Source organism: Sparus aurata, chromosome 7 (assembly GCF_900880675.1).
Source record: "Sparus aurata chromosome 7, fSpaAur1.1, whole genome shotgun sequence".
NCBI lineage: Eukaryota > Metazoa > Chordata > Actinopteri > Spariformes > Sparidae > Sparus > Sparus aurata.
The window spans coordinates 13,498,786-13,518,254 of record NC_044193.1 but is presented as its reverse complement, the minus strand read 5'-3'; the positions used below and the strand labels follow the sequence as shown (position 1 = coordinate 13,518,254).

Sequence of the window (19,469 nt, the reverse complement as noted above, 5' to 3'; positions counted from 1 at the left end):
TCACTCCCTCTATTCCTGGGAGTCCTCTCATGTTTTTATTGGCTTTCATAAAAATGAAACACACAGAGTCCTGACCCACATATCAAAAAGGGCTGCGTTCAGTAACTCAAGAACGAGACAAAGAGAGAGAGCAAGTAAGGTTCACAGGGAGACAAAGAGAGAGAGAATGAGCAATCTGACACATCCAGGAATTAAATGGTGGTGGTTGTGTATTATGACACTATGCATGCAGACAGAGCCCTCTGTAGGCTTTGCGGTTGACTGTTTCCCCGCTGAGACAAGTCTGTGCATATGCATACAGTATATTATGGACTGAGCTCGTCACATCATACAGTCTGAAATAGCAAACAAAACTTTGGAGCGTGTTGCCACTCAGCTGCCTTAATGTTATTGTCAGCACGACACACACAGCAGTGTAAAAGAAAAGCAGGCCGATATGGAATAAAATGAATAAATATCAACAGATAGTGCACCAATGTGGTGGTCGCACGGCAGCGTTTATGTTAACAAGCACTTGAGGGACGTCCTCAATTACTTAACGTTTGTGAAGAAAATGTTTTAAAAGAACATATATACTGTACACTACTGTGTCATCAAGTTTAACAATAACAAATACGAATCTAAATCTAGTATTGTTCTTGGATCTGGATGAAAGTACAGTTCATATTAAGATGCAATTGACAGAAAAATTATAATTAACAATAATGAGAGAAGGATGAAGAAGGATGACAGGCATCAGAGAGACTGAGAACAGGTAAGAATGACAAGCTATAACAGCCAGCGGTGGGATGCTGTGAGGGGAACCTGTGAAGATTCTTCACCTGCACAAAAACAGACAAACTCCACTGCTGTTCCTTTCCCACACAGGAAAACTGTGTATGTCCCAACACCTAAATGACAACACAATAACTGGCCATGACAAAAATGCTGAAATGCAAACTGAAGCAAAAAGAGACGTTTTGCTCCCCATTCTATTGCTGGAACTGTTGAGTTTTTTTCAGATTTTCTACTAATCTGGTTTGTAAAACTGAATTTATCCATATTTTAACTTACAAGCAACATTTCTATGAAACAAAGTCTACAAGCCTACAAGTTCATTTATAAGGTTCTCAGGAAGTTGTTGTGCAAACACACTTTGTGCTGCTGAGACACACGTTGTGTATGTGGCAGTGTGTCTCTCTTTCGTTTTTGATCCCCATGCAAAGGGGCGAGGGCAGCCACACAGCAGATTCTGATAAAATCTGGAGATTCGGTTTCTCCCATATTTTTTCTACAACATGCGCTTGGTTCTCAGCATGAATACACCTGAAAACAATCTGTCGACAGGCATATCGACATCGCTCCAACCTTTCACTCCAGCTTCAGTGTCTATATATTTGAGATATGCCAGATACATGAAAACAATACACACAACAAGTGCAGCTTTTTTTTCCTGCGGTCTCTTTTTCCTCCTCTCCCTCACTCTCTCTCTTTCCACAAAGGTAAAGGGAAATCAAGTCATCATTTTTAGTCAAAAATCACGGGAAAACCTTTAAGAAGATAGGGCTGGCAGTAGCCACGCTGAAGCCGCTGCAGTTCAGCAACACAACCGTCAAGTACTGCACACGCAGGATTTGTCTTTCGCCTTTGAGATTTATCGTACTATTCCTGTGATCTCCATCACCTTGTCAGACAAGATGGCTTGTCCCTGCACTGATAGCCAAGAATGATAGACAATGTGTACTTGATTCATTCAGACTGCAAACAATGGCTTTAGAGATAATACTAGTGTGACTCACTCACAACTTTCAGAAGAACCATGTGAGGTACATAAACTGCCAAGTCAGTGATAACTGACTCCAATTCATAGCGAAAGCTGAACTATAACATTGCCAGACTGCTACAAAAAAAATGGGCCATTCAGAGATACCGTTTTAAAAGCTAAGTTCTGATTTTTAGGCGTGTGTGGAGGTGAGTGTAGTCGAGGTGCAGCTGTGGTAGAGAGAGAGTGGGAGAGGGCTCAGGAGAGCAGCGCCAGGTGAGTGATTAACAGAGCTGGCACCTGGTTTGTAATCACTGTCTCTCTTTTAAATCCAGTAGCGTGCTGGACCTCAGGTGGGAGGGGAGATGCTCAGGAGAGCAATTATATTATTATTGTTTATAAATCGATTTAAGCAAATAAAAATTGAGAACTGTGTGCATTGGTGCTTGCTGAGACAACTCACGGTAGCTTGGAAAAGGCTACATCGTGATGGACTTATGTGGTCAATAGACGACAGACATATAGTCCAAATGCTGGTATTAACTGAGGATTTGGTGAAAACTACACACAGCTACACTTTATTGAAGTCCACCGAATCTGCACACACACGATGTGCACACTGGATCCACTGAACCAGCTGTGCCTCCCTTTAGACACATTCTGCCGATAGATGTGTGTTTTTTATGAAAAGGCACACAAGCATAGAAGTGCAGTTCATCATCTGAGGCTCTCTTACATGTGATCGGTGAAATGTGTGCTTCCCCTTCACGCATGTGCGTTTAAGGGAGAATCATGATGATGATGCATGATGATGACCACAATGATGCATGATGATGAGGAAGATGCCTGGGAATCAGCAGTCATGAAAGAAAAGATAGATGTATGGTGCCCTTCCCACACGTGAAAATCATACTGGAGACAAAGACTTGATTTAAAATAAAAGCGACAATGGCGTTTGTCATTGTCTTGCCCTGAGAGTTGCCTTCAAGTGTATCGCTTTTCAAAACCCATGTGTGTCTGCACGTGCATTTGGTACTGTGTGTGCTCATATGCTGTGTGCAAAGTGGTTACCACAATCTGACCGCTGTAAGTAAATGTTACTGCCGTCTTTTAAGTGAACACACGGAGCCATAAGACACAGCAGAGATGGCCAGAGGAGGGGGGAGAGGAGGCTGATCTGTCGAGGCTGGATTCCTCTTCACTGCGCTAAAAAGGCCACACGATAATGTCAGAACCTGTGTTAAGTCAGAGAAGTAACTATTCCTCAGTGAAAATCAAACTGCGCCTGTTTAAAATTATACATTTCGTCATACATGACTCCGGTTGGGAGTTTGGTGAATGAACACAGTGTACTGGAGAAGAATTGTACAACCTGTTTCTCTTTTTATTTTAAACAGACGTGCGTTGCTTCTGCTTACACTGGTTGTCACTGTGCGCACAGTTTCAGAAATAGAAGAGACATATTAAACAGTATATGTGTACAAGGGGTTTTGGGGCCAGTCCGAAAAAAACATGTTATTGGCTTGGTATCAGCAAATAGCAGTGTACGTGTGCCAAATGTAAGAGGCTACAGCTGTTATTTTGAAATGCCTGATATTTAATCCTCACGTTGGCAAAACTAAATAATGACTCAGACCCAGAACTGGCAGATGGCCCAACGGCAATGTGTCAAATCAATGATTTCCCCGGTTTTTCCATGGAAACAAAATCAATTGATTTGTTCTGCAGAAATCACGAGTTAATTATGTGATTATCACGAGATAACTGCTGTTGATTTCCTGAGATAACAAGATAGTTTTTGTCAAGATCTAAGCTCATTATCTGAAGATCTCGACAAAATGATCTTGTTATCACAGGAAAACATCTTTTATCTTGTAACGATGACATAATTAACTTGTGATATCAAGAAAATAAAATGTTTACTCGTTATCAGGGGAAGACAACATGCTGGACCCATGACTGTTTAGGGCTTCCGTAAGATAAGCATATTTAAGGATTCCAAAACTTTAATAAGGACATCACAGTTAGACAAATTAGCTGGCCAAAATCCAAATATTTACACGGGACTTTCCATCAAAATCAATTTCCAAGATGTAACATCATTAGTCTCTAAACATGACCTTCATATATTTATGTCAGTTAAGCATCAATTGAGTAGATACATTTGCATGTTGTCTATGATTAAATTTTGTTGGTCCTCTAGCTGTCTTGTGGGTCCATTTACATGAGATGGGAGCTGGCAGGCGGTCGGTCTGTTCGCCAGGTGTGTTTCTGTGACTGCTGTCCCTGTTTCCTGCTGATTCAGGTTGGCATTCAGGCTTCAGAAGAGATTGGAGGAAGGCAGTGCAGACAGACGGATAAAGGTAGAATGAAATGACTTGTGACTGTAACAAAATTCCCCCCCCCCCGAGGACGTCAGTCAATTGCAGAAACATATAAACGTCATCCTCGAAACGAATAACAGTTTGATCGATTGATATTCTCATAACTGCACGATGAAAAACATGAATCATGGAAAAAATTAAAAAGATGTGAGAGGTACTGTAGTATCAAAAAATGCAGTAACTGTTTGAGTGACTGAGTATAAAAAAAAAAGGTATAGCAAAACTGAAGATATCTTTTTTCTGCAAATTAACCCTTTCATATTCTCCTCCATACATTGCTGGTCACAATGTTGATTTGTTTTAACCTGTTAGACATTTACAAATATGACGCTTTATTAGTAAGTACTACCTAAATATCTTCTCCAGAATAGCTTTTCATACTTTTAATATCATAGCTAGCAATTATGTGAATGCTGATTGGCTGCTGCTTTGCCCCCCACCCTACATTTTTTCCATCTCCATCTCATTTATTCCACTGACACTGCTCTGCGCTGGGCGAAGACACATTTTTACATTGAAATATATTCACGAATGAATGCAATAGTACTACCATTGTCATTATACAGCATATATGAATTGCATGCATTTTCCTTTGTGGCATCAACAGAGAGGAGGAGACTGGTGTGAAGTCTTTTGTTTCTATTTTTCTTTATGAATAATGCTCCCAGTAGATGCTAAAGTGCATTGTGAGATTGCATTGGAATGGACTGGGGGAGTGAGGGCACACACACACACGCACACACACACTTTGTGCCTTTGCTGGTGGCAAAAAACTGCGCTCGCTGGCGAAGATTAACCGTGACATTTTGCTTTCATTTGCACTTCAAAGCTAAACTGTGCCCTGGTCTCAACCCCACCCTTGCAGAACTCTCCACATCCAGATATCCATTTTGTATCATGTCATTATCCTTTTGTCTCTTCAACAGTATCTTCCTGTCTTACTCTTTCCCCTCTTCAGTGCCTCCATTTATCTCGGAGTGTTGAACATTAACATCAGGGGTGCATGAGGTGAAATACTGAGGTATAGCTAGAGTTTTTCTTTGTCCAGGGGTTGAGGTAAAAATGTGAGAATAGGGGGACTTAAGTGTACAAGACCGGTCGAGATATCAAACCCTTTTAAAAGACATTCTTCATGTGGGGAGCTACAATGAAAGCATGCAGTGTGAAGACTAAAAAAAAAGGCTGACAGAGGTGTGTATGCATGAGTGTGTGTGAGTGAGGGAGAGGGAGAGGGAGAGAGCGAGAGAGAGAGAGATGCAGTGTGGAGAATGCATGTGTGTACAAGAAAGAGATTTAAGTGGAGAGGGAGAGCAGAGCAACAGAGAGGGGGACTCGGGGAAGAGAGTGGAGGCTGCAGGCTGATACAGAGCGTGAGAGAGAGAGAGAGAGAGAGTGAGAGAGAGAGAGAGAGAGAGAGAGAGAGAGAGAGAGAGAGAGAGAGAGAGAGAGAGAGAAAGCAGAGACCAGCAGCGCGTCTGACTCGATCTGTCGCCTCTTGGATCTCCCAGAGCTCAGCTGTCGGGGCTGTTTCCGACTTGCGCGTGGATCCTCCCGCTCAGAGACTGCGTGTGAGGGAGTGTCTGAGTGTGTGCACCAGAGTGCGCCCCGGCGTCTACGCACAAGTCTGTGTTCCAAAACTGTCTCTGGGCTATGGTCCTGCCACACACGGGAGAAGGTTTGACCGGCTTCGTTCTGGACTTGACTCAACACCAATGATCCCCAGCCGTCTCTGGCATACCCTCTCATTAAGGTTTGGATAGAAAAAAAAAAAAAAAGTATTTTACTGACTATGTTGTTGTTGGACTGATGAGTTTTATCGTATGATCTGTTTCAGGGAATTGAGGAAAACAAGCTTGAAAGAGAACGTATAGCGAGGCAGATCACATTGCTTGTCCCAAGATCGAGTTTCTTTGTTTATTGTGTCTTGTCTGACCGGCTTTGTGTCCAAATGGTCCATGACCCCTATGCTATCTCATCCTGGCTCTCATGTCCATGTGATTATTGTACACTACATTATGTTTCTATCCGCCTTGTAAAAGACAGTTGGCTGACTGTTTTCACGTGGCTTTCATAGATTGTGCTGATGAGTTTAAGTTAGTCTGTCAGCTCCAGTGCCGTACAGTTCAGTTTATTGAATGAAAGAGATACTTGAAATGCTGATTGCATTAGCTATGACATAACAGTCCTGTCGTGTCGGCATCCACTGAACGAAACTTCATTTGACTGGCATTCACTGTACAGTACATGTATAGATTCCGTGGTAGGTTCCGAGTGCGAGTCTTCACAGGAGGTGTTTTTAACAGGGTTTCAACTTAATAAACAGGCAACAAAGTGGTTCCTTAACCCACGTGTGACTTGCATTTGCCCCCGGCTCCCATACTGGGAGGAGGAGGGATGTTTTATTGTATGTGCTTGTAACTGAAACTCTTGTAAACACAAACAGCAACGATCAAATGTCTCCCTCAGCCTCAGGCTCTCCCAAACACGCTTGTTTCCACTTTGAAATATAAAGTACTATCATGTAGTCTGTTGTCGTCTCGCTGCCTCACGTTCAGTGTCTGTGTACTGCGAGTGGATCAGCTTTTGCTATCTTACTATAAGTATTATGAACTTACATTGTACTGTAAAGTTACATAGATACTTAATGGGCATTAGCACGTCATTCATATTCAAAACGACGTTCTACTCAACAAGCTAATGAGTGGCACAATTTAGCAGCTTTTCAGCATTGAAACTGATCTTTCATTTGTTCTAAGGATTATTAAATGCATTATGATTGATTGGTTGACTGGATGCATGTCTGCACTGAATAGATGTTAATTTGATTTGTGTAATTGATTCTGCTCAGTTTTCATGCTTCCAACTTAAAGTGTTGCATAAGACCAAAGCATGAATCGTAGTACGCAAATCACTTATTCAAATTTGATTGCCTCGAAGTCTTTTTGTTCTCTAATTTAATCACAGCAGGAAGGCATCTTTACACAAGGTACTTAGTGCTAAAGCTTTTATTAAAAAACAACTTGTGGGATTGTAATTTTGATACCTACAGCATGAGTGACAGGAACAGAGTTGCCCGACATCCATGTTACGCAAGGCCATGTGATTATTTGGAGAGGATATATATCACTAGGCATGCTGATATACTACACCTGATCCTTCCAGCCAGAATAATAATCAGGAAATCAATATCCAATATCCAACATGAGAGACCAAGCTTTGTCAAGAACTGTTGCCGGCATTGCTGGAGGCAATTGTTATACCCACTGCTCTCTTCCAGATTTACTCTTGATTCACATGACATTCAGGACCACAAATAATCAGTGTGAGGAATGACTGCTAAGAGCAAAAATGATCCATCAAAGGGCGATGTTGATAATGAAATAAATAGACATATTGTACTGTGCTGTAAATGCTGAGCCCCTTTCTGTATTCTGCCTTTAACAGACTGTTTGTGTAAGACAGTAGCCAGAAACATATGATAGGGGATGGCATGGAACAAAGGTCCTTAAATTGCTGAAGATTTGCTGCCTATAGATCTTCAACATCAGAAATAAAGAAATATGTATATGGCTCAAAAATAAATTTATATGCTATCATTGGCACCAAATATAAAATTGAAAGAAAATAAATGTAGACATTAATTACTTTATAAAATGTGACATAAATGGATATATTTTTGCATATATTTTGCTTTGTATTTATTTAACTTTGTCTTCATTCAAATAATCATTTATTTTCCCATTTAATTTTCCATCTAATTTAAATTTCTGTTTATTACTAAATGTATTGATGTTTTTATTTATGTATAATTTAAAATTAGCTTTCCCCTTTCCATTTCCACAAATGGAGGGCATTATCTCTAACTCTGGGTAAGTGTAATACGTATTCTCACCATTTTCTGATATTAAATAGACCAAATTATTAATCAGAAATTGATAATCATCAGACTAAATGGAAGTAGTGATTAGCTGCAGCTCTTATGTAAAGACATTACTTTGGGCTCTGGTGAACTGAGGAGATGATGTTTTTTTTTTTCTCTTTTCTGACATTTTAAAGACCTAATGATTTATCGAGTACAACAACATCTATGTGTGCTTCATCGCTGGTGCATGAATACATGCCTGTGTCTACTTTGTATCATTTGACTTCCAGTGTGGAGGTGATGTAACTGTCGCACTGTGTAACAGTATGGAGGTGTTATTGCTAACAACAGTTTCCGTATCAGTGTGAGAGGGAGGTGTGTTTCAGCCATGTGAATGGCTGAATCCACAATTAATCAGGTTTACGAAGCAGAACTCCCATGTAGCGTTGAGCTAGAAAGGTGGCGTTTAATAAGACCGAGCTGTGGGTGTATTCTTGCTCTTTAGGTGATTACGTCACGTTGGTGCCATGTTGTTACAGATAAAAATCCTGTTTCCTTTTTCTGCTCCTGGTGAGTGCTGGTTTTCATGTGTTCTTGAGCAAGGCTGTAATAAAGTAAGTGACAATGTCAAGCAGGGACGAATTCATTTAATCTAAGTATGTAGGTGTGAAGTATGCTACTACGCCAATAGTCACTCATCATGGAAAAGGTGTCAAGGAGGAGTCATGGGCACACACACAAACGCACACATACACACACAGACACTCGCAAAACAGTATGTCATGTTCTTATTGTCATCTTTGTATGGAGATGTGAAGGGAAGTGGTCAGTGACGTCGTGTGTAGGAGTGTATAATGAATGAAGATTCATTAGGTGTAGGCAGATAGTCACAGAGACGCACACAGAAAGTGTCACAGTGTCATCCCTCCATCTCTTACAAAACCAACCACACCTCAGTGTAAATGAGTGTAAATCTGGTTCAAATAACCTCAATTCATTCACTTCTACTGACACATTGTCTATCCTCTGACCTCCATCTTTTCCCACTTCTGTGATAAAACTGGAAAAAGAGAGCGTAGGCTGGTAATGTTTTCAGCTTTGGAGTTCGTGTGTTAGTCACCATGGCAAGATGTGGTCGCAGAGACACCTGTTGTTCCCGGGAACTACCAGAGACGCAGTTTGGACTGCTGTCCTAGCTGTGTTTACATGTCTGACATATTGCGGCTGCATAAGCATGCTAGATGCAGTCACAAATCTTCTAAAGTGTGAGAATTACAGTTTGACTGCCCGTGGAATTAACTTTTCTCTTCATTTTCCTGTTAAAAATGGGCTTCACTTAGATACACTTTGTCTTTCCACAATCTGACTTGCTGCCTGGCTCGATCTGCTGCAGATTGGTGCAGCTGCGGTTCACTTCCATCAAAAATAGACTCGGCATGTATTCTCCGCGGAGCAGAGCGAAGAGTCACTTCTGGAACGCTGTTGAAATGTGCCTTGGCGCAGTCAGTGAAACACAAGCATGGTCTACAACGGAGCGCAATGGTAACGAGTCTGGTAAAATCTGGGCTTTAAAGATCCACTTTGTCAGACATTTTTTAGCCTTATAACCAAATTGTTAAATTTGGGGTGACCGTGGCGCAGGTGGTAGAGCGGGTCGGCCTATGTTCGGAGGGTCGGCTGTTCGATCCCCGCCCCTACCAACTGTGCCATGGTTGTTGTGTTCATGGGCAAGACACTTAACCCACCTTACCTTGTGTGAATGTGTATGACTGCTGTATGCTGAGGTGGTGGCGTAGGTGCTGAATGGTAGCCACACTTCCGTCAGTCTTCCACAGGGCAGCTGTGGCTACTATCAAAAGCTACTGTGCATTATTAAAGACTGACATGTAACCCAGAAACCATATTGCCAAAATCTGAAACAATTCATGTGCAACAAAATGTATGCATTGTTAGGTGGCAAGATCAGTTTTTGAGTTAATGGCAAAGCAAACAGGTTCTGTATGTATGTGAGCATAATTGGAGGAGAATGTTAGAAACCCGAAGGATACAATGAGAGAATATGATATCCTGGACTCCAATGGTTTTGCCGAACACATTGGGAAGGTTTTTGTCTGTGTGGGTGTTTCTGCACACCTGTACAAGGGGTACAGCTGGGTGTTTGATAGTAAATTGGCTTGTATATGCATGCTGATGCACATGCTTGTATAGTATTAGCATGTTAGCAATCCTTTTGATGATGATGATTACCAGCTCATCAAGCATTATAACTACATGTGGCTCTATGTGGTTGCTACTGTCTCATTTCTCTCTGACAATAGAGTTTAACTTTTAAAAACGACATGATTTTACTCTGTCAACAGTTTTGTCTTTGTTGCACAATGAAACATGGAATACAACCAACCAGGAAACTTTAATTTTGACTATTAAATATAAATAAGAGCAGGGTAGCTATACAGTTTACACACTGTAGTGGTACATAAGAGCAATTAAACATAGGACAACTAAATTTTAGTTACCTTCGAAAGTGCACACATTTAGTACTATTACCAAAGAATTACAAAACCCACATCGATTAAAACTACAGTCAGAGAATCGTGGTATAATGAGGGAGTAGATAGATATGGCAATGCTCAAAATATCACACACTTTACTGTTAAGGTGCAATGCAGTAACCAAGACAGTTTATTTTAATCCAAGGCTGTCATCTAAAAGCAGTAATTAGGCGTACGTATTTGAGTGTCGATAAGAATTTGGAGATGGCAGTTAATTAAAAGAGTAAATTAGTTAGGCGGGTGGTGAGAATAGGATTTCTTGCATGCTTGGGCGATGGTATCCAGGCAGTGGAGTCAGTGCACAGTGATAGCTCTAAGTAAGTGCTGGAGGTGACGGCCATATGGAAGTCGTTAACATATATTGAGCTAGTTGATTTAGTTCACTGAGCTGTTTTACACTAAATTGAAAATAGTATTATACTTTACAACAAAGGGGCGGCTGTAGCTCAGTGGGTAGAGCTGGTGGACCAGTGATCATAAGGTCGCTGGTTCAAATCCCCGGCTCCCCTGGGGTGGGACTGAGCTACGTGCTGAAGTATCCTTGAGCAAGATACTGAACCCCAGAATTGCTCCTGATGTGCAGTTGGCACCCTGTGGGGCAGCCACTGCCATCAGTAAGGGTCCTGCAATGAGCTGGCGACTCATTCAGGGTGTACCCTGGTCTTCGCCCATGAGTCAAACTGGATTTGGCCCCAGTAAGCCCCGCAACCCCTCAGGGGGATAAAAAGCGGTGACATCCCACAACCCTCACGGAAAAAGCGGAAAAGAAAACAAAACGAAACTTTACAACAAAATGACTTTCTTGACAAAAAAAAATGGTATTTTGACAAACACATTTATAATGTATTTATTCAAGTGGGATTAAATTGTGTTTGTCTCTCACCATCCACTACCGTGCAAATGTTTTCGGAAAATAAGTTCCCATGGGGCACATCGGTAGGGGCCAGATTTCACCTCTCTATTACATATTCATGTCTTGAATAGTGGGATTCCAACATTGATAGTGATGTTGTTAAAAGGAATAACTGTCCAACACAGAGCATTAAACCATAATATACTTATCCTTCACACTAAATTCTTATGTCACATTTGTTAGATGTGACAGCAGTTTCTCACAACAGAATGAAAATGCAAATCGGAATACCATCTTAGCAGCTATTGTATCTGTATGATTTGTCCATTATAATGTACTATCTAATGTAATACACAGGAGCTTGATCTCATGTACTTGGCCAATAGATCATTCATGCAAAGGTTTAAAACTGGTTATGTAAGAAGAGTGTGGTTTGAGCTGCATACAGTTATTGTTGTCTTGGCTGTCAGTGCTGACATATGTAATGTTGAATCATCTGCATACATGGCAATATTCGTCATTTAGGAAAATAGTGTGCAGCAACAGTCCAAGACAGCTTTATTGGGCCACTACAAAGCTTACATTTTGACATGGAAATAGCTACCATTAAAAAAAACAACACAGTTTGTGCCTCTTAGTGAAGGCAGTATTAGACAACTTTTCAGTAAGTTTGGTCTACTATTCAGTGGAGTATCAGACCGGGTTGAATAAATGGATACTTACTCATCCAGAAAGAATACTGGGATTTTAAACTGTCTCAAGTACCAGTGGTGTAACAGGCTTTGACAACATTAGCGCTCTCTATCGCCTTCTTTGCACCCTCATTATGTAGGGTTATTTTTCTTTTGCAGAGTAGAGTTTACATAGTTATTCCAGTTATTCCACCGTAACATCAGGATAGATAACAACAAAACAATGCTGCCTGCTGTTTTGGTTGGGCAGACTCTCTTCCTCTGTGCTGTAATTCGGCTCTAATTTTTCCTTGAAATATCCAGCCCGGTGGCAGACCCAGCTGCCCACTAAAAGTGAGATTTACAAGGAACAGAACAGATGGTTTCATTCTTCTACGGCTGTTACACTTTGCAATCAATGCAACAAAATTCAAGCAAAAAAAATGTCAAATGCAAGTTGCCAATGCAAGTTCAAGAAAAACTCTTAATTCACGTTAATGGATCAAACTGGAACTGATCAAAACCACAACATTCGAGTTTCTTTTCGCAACGCTTCATGATCAAAAATATCAGATGCAGCTGTAAGGTCAAGTAGGACAGCACCTACTTTATTCTCTTCAAAGTCTATCAGCCAATCATTTTCCATTTGAGTCAAAGCCGTAGGTCAATTATCAAGGGTACTATGTATCACGGCTGAGCCTTTACTGCAGCAGCAGTGGTTCAAGTTCAAACCACGCCCTTGGCTGCATGTAATCCTCCTCTCCCCAGTCTTTGCTGTCCTTGAAGTGCTATCAAAGGGTTTTTCTTGAGGTGTTTTCTCTTGTCGGGCTATTTAAGCCTTTCATTGCTTAATCAAGACTCAGCTGCTGCATGAACATCTGTAGGATGAAGCATGGGCTGTATGTGAGCTTGCATTACCCTCGTTGCAGAGGCAATGTGTTTTTCTGCTGTTTGCACTTCACAAGTATTTTTTCTCCTTGAGTTGGTGCAGTTGGTCTGGTGCAGTTTGCACACCAACGGGTCATAGACAGAGTCACAGTAAGTCATAAACATGGTCCTGTTAACAAAGAGGAGCTGTGTCATGCAAAATGAATCAGTTTTGGTAAACAGAAAAATGTTTGGATAACAAGGGAAATCGAAAGGTTAAGAGAGAAAAGGGAGTTTGTTGTGAAGATGCCAAGTGCAGGAGAATGTGACATTTCCTGAGGGGAATGATTGTTAGTGCTGTGATGGCAACCACTGGAGCAGCAGCCATCCTGTTAATGAATGACCCTCTGTTCTCACAGGTGTTCATTCCTCTAAAGATCTACCATTACTGGCTCACTCTGGAGTCTACATGAGATTGTTCTGTCTGATTTGTGAAGCTAAACATGGTGTGATGCATAACAAAAGTACACCAAGTAGATAACAGGTCACATACATTTTTGATATCTCAACTAAATAAAGTTTGCTTTAGGCTCGATGAGAGTTGGAGCAACTGTAAACAAATAGTTTCCCACATGGTTTGTATTTGGATTGGATTATGATTTTAGATGTTGAAAAGATCAAAAAGACCTTTGTCAATGAATAGGACAATATAGGTGCTCCTAGATTGAAACAGAGCAGTTATTATGATTTCCGCTTTTATCAGAAAATCTTATCTGGAGAAAGTGTCTTACTGGGGTTACAAATCATTAGGAGTCACAGGACAGGCCTCAGGGGTGACCCTGAACTTGAAGAGCCCAATGCATTCTGTACAGCTCAAGAAACATGTACACACTTCAAGTCTTAGCTGATTCTTTTCACATTGAAATCTTGTCAAGAGTTTTACATGTTTTTTTTAACGACACACATGAGAACCAGCGAAGATTTGTTTTCCGGCTCAATCTTCAATCTGCTGTCTTTTGAAGAAAGTTCAGGGACTTGTATAAAACATTTGCACTTCATATCCTCTCCTGTCCACTTCAGTCTGTTTATGTAATGTTTGCCATTCTGTGTATAATGTTGCACAAGCCAACTTTTAATAGAGAATGTTTTTTCTTTAGACAACTAGAGCTCTCGAAAGCATGTATGTAGTACAATTGATGGAGGTCATGTTTAAAAATCCTCTCTTCTGTCAGTTTGAGGAGTTTCCAGACAGGAAAGAAAATTGGATTTTAAATGAGTAAAATGCCCTAAATTGTTGTACTGTTATGATAAATAATGACTAAAGCGATTTCTTCACCTTTCACTGGATCTAAAATACAGCTTTTACTTTTTTAGTTCATGGGTCTGAACCATAATTGGAAGATCTGTGATTCTAGGCTATTTGAATTTACCTAACAGCACACTCACACTAGGCAATCTGTACCATGCAAAAGCACGTTTGATCCTAAAAGTCCAGTTTAATTGACTAGTGTGAGTGCTCTGTACTGTGCTCAAGCATGGTACTCTTCCTTAGAACCTGGCACGGTTGGAAGAGGTGATCACAAGCATGGGTGCGCAACGTGGACATGAAGCATAATCATGTATTAATGCAGACTTGCATAATCAAGAAATCCAGGAATGTGAGAGGGCCGTCTGTGATCAAAAGGACATAAAAGAAGCAAAAAAAGTGACTATTATGCTGCAAACTGAATTTACCCATACAATTTACAGCCGACGGAAACAAGTTAAAGTGAAACTCTCGCCAGAAAGCAACCAAGGCTTTATTTGTGATTGATTATGAGTCAGACCTTTGTGTAAAAGCATAACTGCGACGAAAGAGGCACTTTTAAGATTTACCGTAGTTTTGTTTTTGGGTAAGCTAATTTTCAATGGAGTGCAGGAGCACTTCTACGCTAGCATCAAAATCACTATTTTTAAAACACTAAGAAGGCTCAACACAACATGAAACTATACATGAGCACTTGCATTGAGAACATTGGGCCTCATTCATGAACTGTTCTTACGAACAAATTTGTTCTTAAGTCCCACTTACGAAGATTTTACGAAGATTGTTGCATTCATGAATTTTTTCTTATCTAGGATTTTTTCTTAGGCAAGAACAAATCCTACGAACACTCAGGAGTACTCTTACGCATATTTCAGTGCCGAAATGTTGGCATGGTTGTGTTTTCTTCTCTTGTGTAGTTCAATAAAATGCAATATTGCAGTGATAATTCTGTCATATTTATTCATTTATTTATTTATTTATTTCATATTTTTGGTAATTTACAAAGAATTTAAATTCCAAAATAAATTAAATGTGCCAATGATTTAAGATAAATCAAGTAAATTGGAAACATGCCATCAATTAGTAACCCCCCCACCCTATTTATACGTGGCATTTCTCCATCCAAGGCCCGCAAAACAATGGCATATATATTGCTCCTGCGGCTTTCATCAATGTAAGAACACCGCTGCGAACAATTCTGAGGCTTACGAACGAGTTGGTGAATCTGACGTAGGGTTTTCTTAAGGAACCTCTTAAGAACAACTTAAGAAAGAATCTAAGAAGATTCTTAAGAAGATATTGGTGAATGAGGCCCATTGTTTGTGCACAGAGAGTTTACTAAAATAAATAATCAAAGTCATAAAAATGAATGAAACAACCTGTTTTGAATAATTTCCATCAAGGCGTTATATGTAAGCTAAGGCCCTATTTGGAAGGTTATCAAAGGCTCCAGAAATATGGGAGCAACCAGAGTAACAGATGACTGCTGCTCGTACGTAAGGTTAGGGTTAGGCTATATTTGGCTGTAGCTATTTGCCATTAGCTAATTAGCTCATTTAGCCATCGAGCCAGTCATCTCATAAGCTGAATGGGGTTTGCATCGACCAGATCAAATACCAGGCAACAGGCCTCAGCCTCCTATACCAGACTGAACACTGCTGGACACCAGATTGGGACAGAACACAGCCACTGAGACTGACGGAGGTCAGTTTGACAGTAGGAGATACAGCATGGAGGCGATTTACAAAGGTTATGACCAGAACAATGACTCTGGGGTCAAGAAGATACATCATGTGGGGAAACGATTCGCAAGCCGCGGCAGTGGGCAAAAAATGCTTCTCACTAAAATCAAAAGTTAAATTTCTGGCCATTTCTTACAAATTGCAAATTGTTTTACAACATAACTATACTGTTTGTTTAAATGTTTGGAGGCACCACTGCAGTGATTTTTTACACACAAACTTTAGCAAGTGTGGGGTTAATTTCCAGCCAGCTGATGAGACGCCTGAGATCACATTGTCAACAGCTGTGACCATAGACTGCCAGCACTGTGCTCAGAATATTCAAAACTTGCTCATCAGTGTTCACTTGAATGCATCGATATCTAACAAATTTGTCCAGCAGTGGTCATGTTACTAAGCTGTCTTCTCTGCAGGAACAGCCGATAACAATCCTTCCCCTCTCACTTGATCATGTTTCAGTCTAATGGGCCAACCAGTGCAGAGAGTCAAAGCAAACAAACAAAGCACAGTGTGTTGTTCTTTAGCTTTCTCCAAAGACCAGCACGTATTCAACCAGATAAGTATGTGTATTGGGCATCGACCTCACTTTTGCATACGTACTGTCAAAAAAGTAGACTTTTGCCTACATTGCCTATCTAACCCCCAGTTTTCTCTGCATTAACATTAAGCAGCATGTCACAATGTTATATTTATGTATACTGATTAAGCAAAATGCATGCAAGTGAGGACTGAAGTGTGAAGATGTACTGACACTGTCAAAATGGCCAGGATATTTACCGGTATATATTCTGCTTAATTGTGAAGCATGAAAGTTTTGGTTATAATGGACTTAAAGGTTCATTAAATACTGGCTCAACGTCTCTGCCAATTTGCATCCAAAACCCCTCTAACAAGTCTCGAAACTAATGCACACACATCAAAAGTGCTCAAGATGAAGGTTTAGATGAACTCGGAAAGAAAAAATATGTGAGAATCTGCAATTGGATTTTATATCGTAAACAATGTTTACACAACCCTTAGAATGATTTGTTGTGACTACTTCTGAGTGGTCTCACTGGACGGAGAGTTTAAAAATAAAACTGACTCCATCAGTAAGCCCTGTCTGAGCAGCTGCTTGCTCCATGACTCTGTCGGAGTGTTTGTGTGTTTCTATACAATGCTGTGTGTGTCCATGAAAAATACATTAATCATTTTAATGGTCTGGTTGTGTACGGAGTAGTGCAAGCAGCGTAGTGTTACCTAATGTCCCAACTAATTAAAATAAATCCCGGTGTAAACACGAGATATTTGAAAATAATACTTAAACCACATGTAATGAACCTCTCTGAACCCATACTGTACTGTATACAGTGAGTTCTATAATATGTTCAGGAACCGTAATCTGAACAATTGTTCATGATGTTACACAGAGATTGGGTGATTTGCCTCAAAGCTGAATGGAGCCTTTGACTCTTAGAGAGACATCTGCCATTAACATCACCCTGAAGAGAAATATGCTTTGGCTTTTGTACAGTGTGTGTGTGTGTATATAAATACCCGCGTGTGATTATCTGTCAGCATGGTCATTCCCTCAGGGTAGATATATCCTGAATGACAAGCAACCAAATGTCAGCTATCCTTATCCTTATGTACTGCGTGCATTATGCATGAGGCTGTCACTCCCAGCTTACACTGTAAGAACAACATGAACAAGCTTGTACACACATGGACTTGCACTAATAAATGAATAAAAACACTGAATTACATTGGTAAGGATCACCAGCTTAATATTTTGTGTTCGCTATTTCCCTTTAAATAATGGCTTCCCTGCCTCAGCATGCCAAGTTAAAGCTTAAGAAATGGAATGATGGTATTATTGGAGAAGGTTCAATGCAACTGTAAATTTGACTCTGCGTTAAAATTTAAATGTGTTTATACTTTGAACAAGTGTGACATGTCAGTCACATAACCAAGGTTGGATACAAAGAACAACGAATCACACAGCCAGCAGTGAGCATAATTTAATTAGTGCATGTCCACATCATCCCAGCTGCTTCAATCTGCATAAAATGAGATGAATTTATTATTAATTTTGCGTCCAAATATTACACAATGTCAACACAGGACTTTGCCCGAAGAGACAGGTGTTCAAGCCCTATGTGAAACCAAAAGTCAGCCCTTTATTTGTTCTGACCTATGGCTTGTAAATTAGCAGGTGTAGCAAACTTAAATTAAAACTCATGTTTTCCTAAACCTAACCAATTCTTAAAACTTTCTTAGCTGAGACCATTGTGTTTCATTTTGTTGCCATGAAAGCAGAGGTCCAGTGTTATCTGATTATTGATCTGCTCTTTGCAGAATTTAATAGGGAAGTCATGTTTTTTGTTGGACTTTACATTGATTAACTAACACATCTTTCACTTGATTTTTTTTTTCACCTTATGTTGATATCTCCTGTGTCTTGTTCATTTGCGCTTTTCTCTCTGTGCAATGAAGCACTTTGAGTCACAGGTGATGAGCTAAATATGCTTGAGTTTGAATACAATATTCAATACAATAATACAATACAATACAGATATTCTAAATTGCTCCCTACTTATCTCAATTGGTTTATTTCCTCACTGTGTGTTGGGGATGATAGCCACTCAAATTGTTGAACACTAAAATGTCAGAGGTCTCAAACTAGCAGTTTATCATGAAGAAGTAGTTCCAAATCTGGGTCAAATATTTGGATTGATTATTTTCATTATCAGTTAATCAGGCGATTATATTTATGTCTATGAAATGAAAAATTAGTTTTAATTAAGTCTCTTGTCAAATGTCTTGTTTTGTTGGAGTTCAAAGCCCTATGATACCCATTTCACAATCATGTTTGACCAAAAAAGGAGTACATTCTCTCCATTAGATGTTTGAATTTTTTTTTTTCCATCAAGAAATTACTGAAACAAATTCACTGCTGAAATAATAAAAGAAATGTTATCATGTGTGTATCTGGTTAACACTGTCAAGCCAGAGTTGGTGGGGACCAAAACAGAACCAAAAGGAGGCCGAATATTGTACATTTGTCAGGTGGCTAGAACCATGACTTTAAATAAATGCTTACAGTGCTGTGTGTCTGGGCTGAATATGTAAATACCCAGTGTTTGTTAAAATGTTTACTTACAACGTGCTCTGCTGCTTCTTTGTCACCAATTTGCTGTGCTTTTCCTCTCCTTTGTTCTGAATAATTGCTGCAATCCAGTGCCCCGGTGATAATTGTGTAAATGCTTCCCCATCAGCATTACTGCTAATCATCCAAGTACATCAATTCTACAGCAAAGTTGCATCCATGGCAACAAAGTCGTATAGTCACCACCCGTTCTGCTTCATAATCCACCCACAAGCCAGTCAGAGAGTACAACCTTTAGAAGAAACATATTAACACAAGTACACATAAAGTGTAACTACACACATTTACACAAGTTTAAATAAATAACCGGATGCTACAAACTCCCACGCCATTTATTATGCAC

At 40.1% G+C, this 19,469-nt stretch overlaps 1 long non-coding RNA gene across 1 annotated transcript in view; it reads left to right on the top strand.

Annotated features, from left to right (window-relative positions):
- Positions 1-5,439: 5,439 nt before the first annotated feature.
- The window catches only part of LOC115585419 (uncharacterized), a 44,211-nt gene continuing 30,181 nt past the window's right edge, over positions 5,440-19,469 (top strand). The window contains exon 1 of the long non-coding RNA XR_003984704.1: positions 5,440-5,875. This is a non-coding gene — a long non-coding RNA (uncharacterized LOC115585419). The remainder of the gene's footprint in view (positions 5,876-19,469) is intronic.